We start from the raw sequence: 13,698 nt of genomic DNA on the forward strand, positions 1-13,698 counted from the left end.
TCACAACTCCGTTCAACTAACCAGCAAGTGCACTGGGTCGTCCAAGTAATAATACCTTACATGAGCAAGGGTCGATCCCACAGAGATTGTGGTATGAAGCAAGCTATGGTCATTTTGTAAATCTCAGTCAGGCTGATTCAAATGTGATTGGATTAGATAATTAAAAGATAAATAAAATAGGATAAAAATACTTATGTAAATTAATGGTGGAAATTTCAGATAAGCGTATGGAGATGCTTGTCCCTGTTGAATCTCTGCTTTCCTACTGCTTTCATCCAATCCTTCTTACTCCTTTCCATGGCAAGCTGTATGTAGGGCATCACCGTTGTCAATGGCTACATCCCATCCTCTCAGTGAAAATGGTCCAAATGCTCTGTCACAGCACGGCTAATCATCTGTCGGTTCTCAATCAGGTTGGAATAGAATCCCGTGATTCTTTTGCGTCTGTCACTAATGCCCAGCCTTCAGAAGTTTGAAGCTCGTCACAGTCATTCAATTCTGGAATCCTACTCGGAATACCACAGACAAGGTTAGGCTTTCCGGATTCCCATGAATGGCGCCATCAATTCTAGCTTATACCACGAAGATTCTGATCAAGGAATCCAAGAGATATGCGCCCGGTCTAAGGTAGAACGGAAGTGGTTGTCAGTCACGCGCATTCATAGGTGAGAATAATGATGAGTGTCACGGATCATCACATTCATCAAGTTGAAGTGCAACGAATATCTTAGAACAGGAATAAATCGAATTGAATAGAAAATAGTAGTAATTGCATTGAAACTTGAGGTACAGCATAGCTCCACACCCTTAATCTATGGTGTGTAGAAACTCCACCGTTGAAAATACGTAAGTGATAGGTCCAGGCATGGCCGAATGGCCAGCCCCCAAAATATGATCAATAGTCTCCTAAGATGAATAATAAAATAAAACTGAGACCAAAGATGAAAATACAATAGTTAAAAGTTCTATTTATACTAAACTAATTACTAGGGTTTACAGAAGTAAGTGATTGATGCATAAATCCTTTTCCGGGGCTCACTTGGCGTGTGCTTGGGCTGAGCTTGATCTATCCACGAGCTGAGGCTTCTCTTGGAGTTGAACGCCAAGTTGTAACGTGTTTTGGGCGTTCAACTCTGGTTTGTGACGTGTTTCTGGCGTTTGACTCCAGAATACAGCATGGAACTGGCGTTGAGCACCAGTTTACGTCATCTAAACACGAATAAAGTATGAACTATTATATATTGCTGGAAAGTTCTGGATGTCTACATTCCAACGCCATTGAGAGCTCGCCATTTGGAGTTTTGTAGCTCCAGAAAATCCATTTCGAGTGCAGGGAGGTCAGATTCCAACAGCATCAGCAGTCCTTTGTCAGCCTCCTATCAGAGTTTTGCTCAGGTCCCTCAATTTCAGCCAGAAAATACCTAAAATCACAGAAAAACACACAAACTCATAGTAAAGTCCAGAAATATGAATTTAGCATAAAAACTAATGAAAACATCCCTAAAAGTAACTAGATCATACTAAAAACTACCTAAAAACAATGCCAAAAAGCGTATAAATTATCCGCTCATCACATCCCTACCTTTACCCCAGCCCCATTACAACCTATGAATAAGTCCTCATGATGAATGTTTGCATGCATTGAATAATTGTTGATTGGTAGATGAAAAATAAATCTTGGAAAGCATGAGTAGAAGAGAATTAAGTGAATCGACCCTATACACTTGAGCGACTAGAGCGGATACACTTCCGGTGAGGGTTCGATGCTCAATTCCTTATTCCCGGCTTTCATGAGCTTTCTTCTTGCAAGTATATTTGAACCTCATTTTGATATTTGAATTGGTAGGATTCATGAATCATCATATAATCTTAGCCCAACTTGTTCATACATGCTCTTGGAGATTGATTTGCTTTTGACCAAGTAGATAGAGTCATATTGCATTTAGTTGCATTCATATAGATAGGTGCATATAGTTTCTTTGCATTGAATAAATGTTCATACCCTTTTCTTGTCCTTCATTATTCTTAGCATGAGGACATGCTTGGTTTAAGTGTGGGGAGATTTGATAAACCCCGATTAGATTTGATAAACCCCGATTTTGTGGTTTATCTTGTGCTTATTTTGGGGGGATTTTATCACCTTTTCTCACATTTATTCAATGAAATAGCATGGTTTTGTAATTCTCCCTAGATTTGTGCTTAAGTGTGGAAACATGCTTTTTAGGCCTTAAAATAGCTAAATTTAACTCACTTTAATTCCATTCGATGTCTTGATATGTTTGTTGAGTGATTTCAGATTCATAAGGCAAGTATTGGATGGAAGAAGTGAGGAGAAAAGCATGCAAAGTGGGAGAACTCATGAAGAAATGAAGGAACCGTAAAGCTGTCAAGCCTGACCTTCTGGCACTCAATCGACCACTACTTAAGCTACAGAGATCCAAATGAGACAGTTTCAGTTGCATTGGAAAGCTAACATCCGGGGCTTCAAAATAATATAAAATTTGTCATAGTTGCCAGACGTCTAAGGATGCGCACGTGCATTGTATGCGTGCGTGCCGATGGAGCAGCGTGGGTCCATTTTGGGCAACTCGTTGGGGGCGATTTCTAGCTCATTTTGGGCCCAATCCAACTCATTTATGATGCTATTGAACCCAAAGATTGAAGAGGGAATGAACCAAGTAGTCATAGTTTAGTTTTCATCTTGTTTTAGGGTAGAATTCTAGAGAGAGAGAGGCTCTCTCCTCTCCTAGATTTAGGATAGAAATTAGGGTAAAGTTAGGTTAATCGCACTCAAATTTATCTTTCAATTCTTGTTTTGATTTCAACTCTCTTGATATTTTAGTGTTCTATTGTCTTAATCTTCTTAGTTTCTCTTGTTAATTTCTTGTTTTGCTCTCTTTTATGTTTATGAACAATTGTTGGATCTTATTTTTCTTTAATGCAATTTTATGTTTCCATGCTCTTCTATGTTGATCTTGATTTCTATTGTTGATTTCTTGTTTATGTTAGTCATGGGTTTCACTAATTCTTGTATTTTATGATGTTTACTTTTCTTGCACTCTAGGTGTTTGTTAAAATGCCTTCACTAGTTTTTGAGTAGTTCTCTTTACTCTTGGCCTAGGCTAAGGGAATTGAGTGACCTTGAGTTATTGGGTCTCAATGAATTGGTGATTTGAGAACCCTTGGTGATCAATTTGATAGCCATTGACACTAGCCTACTACTAGGTTAATTAGTAGTGAGGTTAGACCTTATGGGTTGATGTGATCAAGCCTATTTGATATACTTCAAGCCTAGGAGTAGATATTACATACTTAAGGATTTTGGAAGTAGACTTAATAGGTTGGCCTCTCATAATTATCAATATATGGGTTGTAGACAAGGATGGTGATCTCAATTACCTATGTCTAGCCAAGAGTATTTTTCTATTTCTTTTGTTAGTTCATTGTTCATTTATTTTCTTGTTATTTACTTTTCTTGTCAAAAATATAAAATCAAACCCCCCTTGCATCCTCATAGCCAATAATTGAGCATTTCATTGCAATTCCTTGTGAAACGACCCGGAGTTGAAATACTTCGGTTAATTCTTATTTGGGGTTTGTACTTATGACAACTCAAATTTTTGTATGAAAGGATTATTGATTGGTTTGGAAACTATACTTTACAACGAGACTCCATTAGATAAATTCTAAACCGTCAAGAATTCATTCATCAAACACTACTAACGTTCCAAAAGGCCACACTTAGCCACGTTAAGAGTCACATTAATCCAATTAATGTGAACTCTAACGTGGAAGGAGAAAGAAATCGCCAACGTTAGTGACACTCACCTTTGTCACTAACGTTGGACTAAGCCAATATTGCCTACGTTAGTGGTCACGTTAAGACCACTAACGTGAAGGGTAACATGGAGCAAGGAATGATAGGCCAACGATAGTGACACTCACTTTTGTCACTAACGTTGGATATGGCAATTACCACCACGTTAGTGGTCACGTTAATGCCATTAACGTGAGGCACTAACGTGGGAAGAAGGGGTGTTTTGAAGCGTTAGTGACAAAGGTGAGTGTCACTAACGCCCTCGAAGCTTGGGCAGGCCCACGTTAATGGCCACGTTAGTTATATTAACGTGAATCACTAACGTGGGGAAGAGAAGCAAGGAGCAATGTTATTGGTAAAGGTGAATGCCAATAACGTTTGCGAAAGACTAAGAAGCAACGTTATTGGAAAAGGTGAATGCCAATAACGTTTGCGAAGGACTAAGAGGCAACGTTAGTGGTCACGTTAGTGCCACTAACGTTGAAGTTAACGTGGATCAATTTGGTTTGGAGCGTTAGTGAAAAAGGTTATCGTCACTAACGTTTTCGAACCCAAATTTACACTTAACGTTAACACCACTAACGTCCTAACTAACGTCCACCCATGCCTGACTCACACTTTTTCTGCAAGCAAAGCTGAGCCCACTACAGATTGTAACTGCTTCAACTCAAGATCAAAGGCACATATCCAAGACTTGAAGAGCTGACTAGAAGATCAAGAAGAGTAGTATATATAGGAGTACTTTTGAACTAGAAAAAAGCTTGGCATTATTGGGAACTACATTCTGTATATTTACTTTTCCTGCAAATTCTAGTTTACTTTCAGAATGCAAACTCTTCTTTATCATCTTCCATTTTCAGAGCTATGAACAACTAAACCCATTTTCATTAGGTTAGGGAGCTCTGTTGTAATTTGATGGATCAATTATAGTTTTCATTCTTCTTCTTTTTTCTTTTCTCTTAATTTACTAGAAAGCTTTCAATCTTAAATCAATTGGTTAGTTGTCTTGGAAAAGAAACTCTCTATAATTGGATCTCCTCTAAGCCTTGGAAAAGGGATGAGGAGATCATGCTAGAATTGCTTTCTCATGTTGGACCAAATTGGGGTTTGGATGGATATAGTGACATATAATCCTTACAACACTTTGATTTGGAATACATGTGGTATAATCAGTGACCATACTTTATCTCTTCCCATGAGTAATTGAATCAAGAAATTGGGCAATTATTCAAGCTTAGAGAGATTGGGTTGCCAAGGAACCCTACAATGATAAAGTCGACTAAATTCTCGAGCTCGGCTTCACCCGAGAAGGTTCGAAGACCTAAAAACTAAGGTTCAGAACATACAGCAGAGGAAATACAGAGAAAAAGCTGGGCGTTTAAAATGCCCAGTGAAGAAGGAAAACTGGCGTTTAAACGCCAGCCAGGGTACCTGGCTGGGCGTTTAACGCCCAAAAGAATAGCATTTTGGGCGTTAAACGCCAGAATGGATACCATTCTGGGCGTTTAATGCCAGGATGATACAAGAGGGAAGATTTTGTTTTTAATTCAAATTTTTTTCAAGTTTTCATAATTTTTCAAAACCAAATCTTTTCAAATCATATCTTTTCAATCAAATATTTTCAGAATCAATTTCTTTCCATTTTCAAAAAATACTTGCTAACAATTAATTATTTGATTCAACATTTCAAGTGTGTTGCCTTTTCTGTTGAGAAAGGTTTAATGTCTGAATCATATCTTTTAAAATTTCTTATTAGCCAAGTCATTAATTTTAAAAATCAAATCTTTTTAAAATTGTTTTTCAATCATAACTTTTCAATCATATCTTCTTAATCACATCTTTTTCAAAATAGTTTTCAATCATATCTTTTTGCTTTCTAATTTCAAAAATATTTTTCAAAAATCACTTTATTTCTTTCCAAACTTTAATTTTCGAAAATCATTTACCAAAATTTCAAAATTTCTTTTAATTATTTTAAAATCTTTTACTTTAATTTCAAAAATTCTTCCCCTCTTCTCACATCCTTCTATTTATGGACTAACACTCCTCCTCAATGCACAATTCGAACCCTATCTCTCTTGATAAGTTCGAATTCTTCTACCTCCTCCTTCTATTCTTCTTTTCCTCTGACATCTCAAGGAATCTCTATACTGTGACATAGAGGATTTCATATTTTCTTGTTCTCTTCTCTTTCATATGAGCAGGAGCAAAGACAAAAGTATTCTTGTTGAGGCTGACCCTGAACCTGAAAGGACCTTGAAGCAAAAGCTAAGAGAAGCTAAAGCACTACTCTCTGTAGAGGACCTAACAGAAATCTTCAAACTAGAAGAAGATATGGCATCCGAAAACAACAACAATGCCAACAATGCAAGGAAGGTGCTGGGTGACTTTACTGCACCTACTCCCGACTTCTATGGGAGAAGCATCTCTATCCCTGCCATTGGAGCAAACAACTTTGAGCTTAAGCCTCAATTAGTTTCTCTAATGCAACAGAATTGCAAGTTCCAAGGACTTCCATTGGAAGATCCTCATCAGTTTTTAGCTGAATTCTTGCAAATCTGTGACACTGTCAAGACTAATGGGGTTCACCCTGAGGTCTACAGACTTATGCTATTCCCTTTTGCTGTAAGAGACAGAGCTAGGATATGGTTAGACTCACAACCTAAAGAAAGCCTGAACTCTTGGAAAAAGCTAGTCAATGCCTTCTTGGCAAAGTTCTTTCCACCTCAAAAATTGAGTAAGCTTAGAGTGGAAGTTCAAACCTTCAGACAGAAGGAAGGTGAATCCCTCTATGAAGCTTGGGAAAGATACAAACAATTGATCAGAAAGTGTCCTTTTGACATGCTTTCTGAATGGAGCATCATAGGTATCTTCTATGATGGTCTGTCTGAACTGTCCAAGATGTCATTGGACAGCTCTGCTGGAGGATCTCTTCATCTGAAGAAGACGCCTGTAGAAGCTCAAGAACTCATTGAAATGGTTGAAAATAACCAATTCATGTACACTTCTGAAAGGAATCCTGTGAACAATGGGACGAATCAGAAGAAAGGAGTTCTTGAGATTGATACTCTGAATGTCATATTGGCTCAGAACAAAATATTGACTCAGCAAGTCAATATGATTTCTCAAAGTCTGTCTGGAATGCAAGCTGCACCAGGCAGTACTAAGGACGCTTCATCTGAAGAAAAAGCTTATGATCCTGAGAACCCATCAATGGAAGAAGTGAATTACATGGGAGAACCCTATGGAAACACCTATAATCCTTCATGGAGAAATCATCCAAATCTCTCATGGAAGGATCAACAGAGACCTCAACAAGGTTTCAACAACAATAATGGTGGAAGAAACAGGTTTAACAATGGCAAGCCTTTTCCATCATCTTCTCAGCAACAAACAGAGAATTCTAAGCAGAGCTACTCTGACTTAGCAACCATGGTCTCTGATCTAATCAAAACCACTCAAAGTTTCATGACTGAAACAAGGTCCTCCATTAGAAACTTAGAGGCACAAGTGGGTCAGCTGAGTAAGAAAGTTACTGAACTCCCTCCTAGTACTCTTCCAAGCAATACAGAAGAGAATCCAAAAGGAGAATGTAAGGCCATCAACATGGCCGAAATTGGAGAGGAGGAAGAAGCAGTGATCGCCACTGAGGAAGACCTCAATGGACGTCCACTGGCCTCCAATGAGTTCTCTAATGAGGAACCATGGGAATCTGAGGCTCACACTGAGACCATAGAGATTCCATTGGAATTACTTCTGCCATTCATGAGCTCTGATGAGTATTCTTCCTCTGAAGAGGACGAAGATGTCACTGAAGAGCAAGTTGCTAAGTACCTTGGAGCAATCATGAAGCTAAATGACAAGTTATTTGGTAATGAGACTTGGGAGGATGAACCCCCTTTGCTCACCAAAGAACTGGATGACTTGACTAGGCAGAGATTACCTCAAAGGAGACAAGACCCTGCGAAGTTCTCAGTACCTTGTACATTATGCACCATGACCTTCGAGAAGGCTCTGTGTGACCTAGGGTCAAGCATAAACCTCATGCCTCTCTCTGTAATGGAGAAGCTAGGGATCTTTGAGGTACAAGCTGCAAGAATCTCACTAGAGATGGCAGACAATTCAAGAAAACAAGCTTATGGACTTGTAGAGGATATTCTGGTAAAGATTGAAAACCATTACATTCCTGCTGATTTCATAGTCCTAGAGACTGGGAAGTGCATGGATGAATCCATCATCCTTGGCAGACCCTTTCTAGCCACAGCAAAGGCTGTGATTGATGTTGACAGAGGAGAATTGATCATTCAAGTGAATGAAGAATCCCTTGTGTTTAAGGCTCAAGGATATCCCTCTGTAACCTTAGAGAGGAAGCATGAAGAGTTTCTCTCAAAACAGAGTCAAACAGAGCCCCCACATTCAAACTCTAAGTTTGGTGTTGGGAGGTTCCAACATTGCTTTGAACATCTGTGAGGCTCCATGAGAGCCCACTGTCAAGCTACTGACATTAAAGAAGCGCTTGTTGGGAGGCAACCCAATGTTATATTTATATATTTTCCATTGTTATTTTATGTTTTCTATAGGTTGATGATCATGTGAAGTCACAAAAACATCTGAACAAGTAAAAACAGAATGAAAAACAGAAAGAAAAACAGCACACCCTGGAGGAAAAGCTTTCTGGCATTTAAACGCCAGTAAGGGCAGCAAATGGGCGTTTAACGCCCAGTCTGGCACCATTCTAGGCGTTTAACGCCAGAAAGGGGCACTAGACTGGCGTTTAACGCCAAAAAGGGGCACCAAACTGGCGTTTAACGCCAGAAAAGGGCAGCAGTCCGGCGTTTAACGCTAGGATTGGCAGAAAGGGCGTTTTACACGCCACTTGGTGCAGGGATGAGCTATCCTTGACACCTAAGGATCTGTGGACCCCACAGGATCCCCACCTACCCCACAACTCTCTCTCTTCTTCACCCATTCACCAATCACCTCAATACCTCTTCCCTAAAAAAACCCTCACCTATCAAATCCCACCATTCTCTTCACCACTCACATCCATCCTTCATAAAACCCCACCTACCTCACTCTTCAAATTTAAACCACTTTCCCTCCCAAACCCACTCATAATGGCCGAACCATACCCCCCTCTCCACCCCTATATAAACCCATCTTCACCTCCTCATTTTTACACAACCTAAACACTACTTCTCCCCCTTGGCCGAAATACAAAGCCCCCCTCCATCTCCTCTATTTCTTCTTCTTCTACTCTCTTCTTTCTTCTTTTGCTCGAGGACGAGCAAACCTTCTAAGTTTGGTGTGGTAAAAGCGTTGCTTTTTGTTTTTCCATAACCATTTATGGCACCTAAGGCTGGAAAAACCTCTAGAAAGAGGAAAGGGAAGGCAAAAGCTTCCACCTCCGAATCATGGGAGAGGGAGAGATTCATCTCAAGGGTGCATCAAGACCACTTCTATGAAGTTGTGTCCATGAAGAAGGTGATCCCCGAGGTCCCTTTCAAACTCAAAAAGAGTGAATATCTAGAGATCCGACATGAGATCCAAAGAAGAGGTTGGAAAGTTCTTACCAACCCCATTCAACAAGTCAGAATCTTAATGGTTCAAGAGTTCTATGCCAATGCATGGATCACCAAGAACCATGATCAAAGTGTGAACCCGGACCCAAAGAATTGGCTTACAATGGTTCGGGGGAAATGCTTAGATTTTAGTCCGGAAAATGTAAGGTTGGCATTCAACTTGCCCATGATGCAAGGAGATGAACACCCCTACACTAGAAGGGTCAACTTTGATCAAAGGTTGGACCAAGTCCTCATAGACATTTGTGAAGAGTCCGCTCAATGGAAGAGAGATTCAAGAGGGAAGCCGGTTCAACTGAGAAGGCATGACCTCAAGCCCGTGGCTAGGGGATGGTTGGAGTTTATCCAACGCTCAATCATTCCCACTAGCAATCGGTCCGAAGCTACAATACACCGGGATATCATGATTCATAACATCATGATTGGAGAGGAAGTAGAAGTTCATGAGGTTATATCCCAAGAACTTTATAAGGTGGCGGACAAGTCATCTACCTTGGCAAGGTTAGCCTTCCCTCATCTCATTTGTCACCTCTGTAATTCAGTTGGAATTAACATAGAGGGAGACATCCTCATTGATGAGGACAAGCCCATCACTAAGAAGAGGATGGAGCAAACAAGAGATCCCACTCATGAACATGAGGAAATTCCTCATCATGAAATCCCTGAGATGCCTCAAGGGATGCACTTTCCTCCACAAAACTATTGGAAGCAAATCAACACCTCCCTAGGAGAATTGAGTTCCAACATGGGACAACTAAGGGTGGAGCACCAAGAACATTCCATCCTCCTCCATGAAATTAGAGAAGATCAAAGAATCATGAGAGAGGAGCAACAAAGGCAAGGAAGAGACATTGAGAAGCTCAAGCACTCCATAAGATCTTCAAAAGGAAGAACAAGCCGCCATCACTAAGGTGGACCCGTTCTTTAATCTCCTTGTTCTTTATTTTTCTGTTTTTCGAAAATTATGCTTTATGTTTTTATTTATGTTTGTGTCTTATGATCATTAGTGTCTTAGTGTCTATGCCTTAAAGTTATGAATGTCCTATGAATCCATCACCTTTCTTGAATAAAAATGTTCTTAATTGAAAAAGAGAAGAATTGCATGAATTTCGAATTTTATAACAGATTAATTATTTTGATGTGGTGGCAATACTTTTGATTTCTGAATGTATGCTTGAACAGTGCATATGTCTTTTGAATTTATTGTTCATGAATGTTAAAATTGTTTGCTCTTGAAAGAATGATGAAAAAGGAGACATGTTACTGAGGATCTGAAAAATCATAAAAATGATTCTTGAAGCAAGAAAAAGCAGTGAATTCAAAAAAAAAAAAAGAACAAGCAGAAAAAGCCAATAGCCCTTTAAACCAAAAAGCAAGGATAATAAAAAGGATCCAAGGCTTTGAGCATCAGTGGATAGGAGGGCCTACAGGAATAACATCCTGGCCTAAGCGGCTAAACCAAGCTGTCCCTAACCATGTGCTTGTGGTGTGAAGGTGTCAAATGAAAACTTGAGACTGAGCGGTTAAAGTCATGATCCGAAGCAAAAAGAGTGTGCTTAAGAACCCTGGACACCTCTAATTGGGGATTCTAGCAAAGCTGAGTCACAATCTGAAAAGGTTCACCCAGTTATGTGTCTGTGGCATGGATGTATCCGGTGGTAATACTGAAAAACAGAGTGCTTTGGGCCACGGCCAAGACTCATAAAGTAGCTGTGTTCAAGAATCATCATACTTAACTAGGAGAATCAATAACACTATCCGAATTCTGAGTTCCTATAGAAGCCAATTATTGTGAACTTCAAAGGATAAAGTGAGATGCCAAAACTGTTCAGAGGCAAAAAGCTAAAAGCCCCGCTCATCTAATTAATACTGATCTTCATAGATGTTTTTGGAATTTGTTGTATATTATCTTCTTTTTATCCTATTTGATTTTCAGTTGCTTGTGGACAAGCAACAATTTAAGTTTGGTGTTGTGATGAGCGGATAATTTATACGCTTTTTGGCATTGTTTTTAGTATGTTTTAGTTATTTTTTATTATATTTTTATTAGTTTTTATTTAAAATTCACTTTTCTTGACTTTACTATGAGTTTGTGTGTTTTTCTATGATTTCAGGTATTTTCTGGCTGAAATTGAGGGATCTGAGCAAAAATCTGATTCAGAGGCTGAAAAAGGACTGCAAATGCTGTTGGATTCTGACCTCTCTGCATTCGAAGTGGATTTTCTGGAGCTACAGAAACCCAATTGGCGCGCTCTCAATTGCGTTGGAAAGTAGACATCCTGGGATTTCCAACAATATATAATCGTCCATATTTTGCCTGAGATTTAATGGCCCAAACTGGCATTTCAAATCAGCTCAAGAATTCCCGGCGTTTAACGCCGGAACTGGCACAGAAGTGGGAGTTAAACGCCCAAACTGGCACAAAAGCTGGCGTTTAACTCCAAGAAAAGTCTCTACACATGGAAGCTTCAATGCTCAGCACAAGCACACACCAAGTGGGCCCGGAAGTGGATTTTTATGTCATTTACTCATTTCTGTAAACCCTAAGCTACTAGTTCTCTATAAATAAGACCTTTTGCTATTGTATTTTCATCTTGGTTCTTCTGGTTCCCTCTCTGGGGCCGAAGCCAATGATCACTATTATCACTTATGTATTTTCAATGGTGGAGTTTCTACACACCATAGATTAAGGTGTGGAGCTCTGCTGTACCTCGAGTATTAATGCAATTACTATTGTTCTTCTATTCAATTCAGCTTATTCTTGTTCTAAGATATTCATTCGCACCCAAGAACATGATGAATGTGATGATTATGTGATGCTCATCATCATTCTCACTTATGAACGCGTGCCTGACAACCACTTCCGTTCTACAAGCAAACAAGGCTTGAATGTTTATCTCTTGGATTCCTTAATCAGAATCTTCGTGGTATAAGCTAGAATTGATGGCGGCATTCTTGAGAATCCAGAAAGTCTAAACCTTGTTTGTGGTATTCCGAGTAGGATTCAAGGATTGAATGACTGTGACGAGCTTCAAACTCGCGATATCACTGGATTCTATTCCGACATGATCGAGAACCGACAGATGAATAGCCGTGCTGTGACAGAGCGCGTTGAACATTTTCACTGAGAGGACGGGACTGTAGCCATTGACAACGGTGATGCCCAACATACAGCTTGCCATGGAAAGGAGTAAGAAGGATTGGATGAAGACAGTAGGAAAGCAGAGAGATGGAAGGGACAAAGCATTTCCATACGCTTATCTGAAATTCTCACCAATGAATTACATAAGTATCTCTATCCTTATTTTATGTTTTATTCATCTTTTAATTATCAATCTTCCATAACCATTTGAATACGCCTGACTGAGATTTACAAGATGACCATAGCTTGCTTCATACCGACAATCTCCGTGGGATCGACCCTTACTCGCGTAAGGTTTATTACTTGGACGACCCAGTGCACTTGCTGGTTAGTTGTGCGAAGTTGTGATAAAGAGTTAAGATTGCAATTGAGCGTACCATGTTGATGGCGCCATTGATGATCACAATTTCGTGCATCAAATCCCTACATCAACGGGATGCTGAGAAAGACCTAAAACTCGAAGCCGATCTCAAGACCAAAGCTAACCGATCCCCTCATAAGGATAGCTCCCACAAGGAACAAGATCCATTCACCAAGGAGATCATGAAAACCAAAATCCCAAAAGACTTTAAACTCCCGGATATGACTTTGTACGACGGCACTACAGATCCCGGCCATCATCTCAGTAATTTCAGAAGTAGAATGTACCTCACCGACGCTTCAGATGCAGTTCGTTGCAAAGCCTTTCCGACTACTTTAACAAAGACGGCAATTAGATGGTTCGACAATCTACCTCCTAGGTCCATCTCGAGTTTCGACAACTTGGCCAATAATTTTTTGGCCAGATTCTCCATCCAAAAAGACAAGGCTAAGCACGCCCCCAAGTCTATTAGGAATCAAGCAAGGAGAACGGGAAAGTCTTCGCAACTACATGGAAAGATTCAACAAAACGTGTCTGGACATACAGAGCCTACCAACAGAGGCTGCCATTATGGGCCTCATTAATGGCTTGCAAGAGGGACCTTTTAGCCAATCTATATTGAAAAAACACCCCACATCTCTGAACGAAGTGCAAGAACGAGCAGAGAAATACATCAACATAGAGGAAAACTCTCGACTAGGAGAGACCTCAAAATCAGGATTCACCTCCCGGGATAAGGACAAAGAGTCGAAAAAGAAAGAAGATCGACATGGAGAAAAAAATAAAAAATACCACA

The 13,698-nt window shown here is 39.8% G+C and overlaps 1 non-coding gene across 1 annotated transcript; it reads right to left on the reverse strand.

Moving 5' to 3' along the window:
• Positions 1-6,556: 6,556 nt before the first annotated feature.
• On the reverse strand, positions 6,557-6,664 carry LOC130943057 (small nucleolar RNA R71). Its single transcript, XR_009071594.1, has one exon. It is a non-coding gene; the product is annotated as a small nucleolar RNA R71 (small nucleolar RNA).
• Positions 6,665-13,698: the final 7,034 nt, after the last annotated feature.

This window comes from Arachis stenosperma, chromosome 7 (genome assembly GCF_014773155.1).
Source record: "Arachis stenosperma cultivar V10309 chromosome 7, arast.V10309.gnm1.PFL2, whole genome shotgun sequence".
Taxonomy (NCBI): Eukaryota; Viridiplantae; Streptophyta; class Magnoliopsida; order Fabales; family Fabaceae; genus Arachis; species Arachis stenosperma.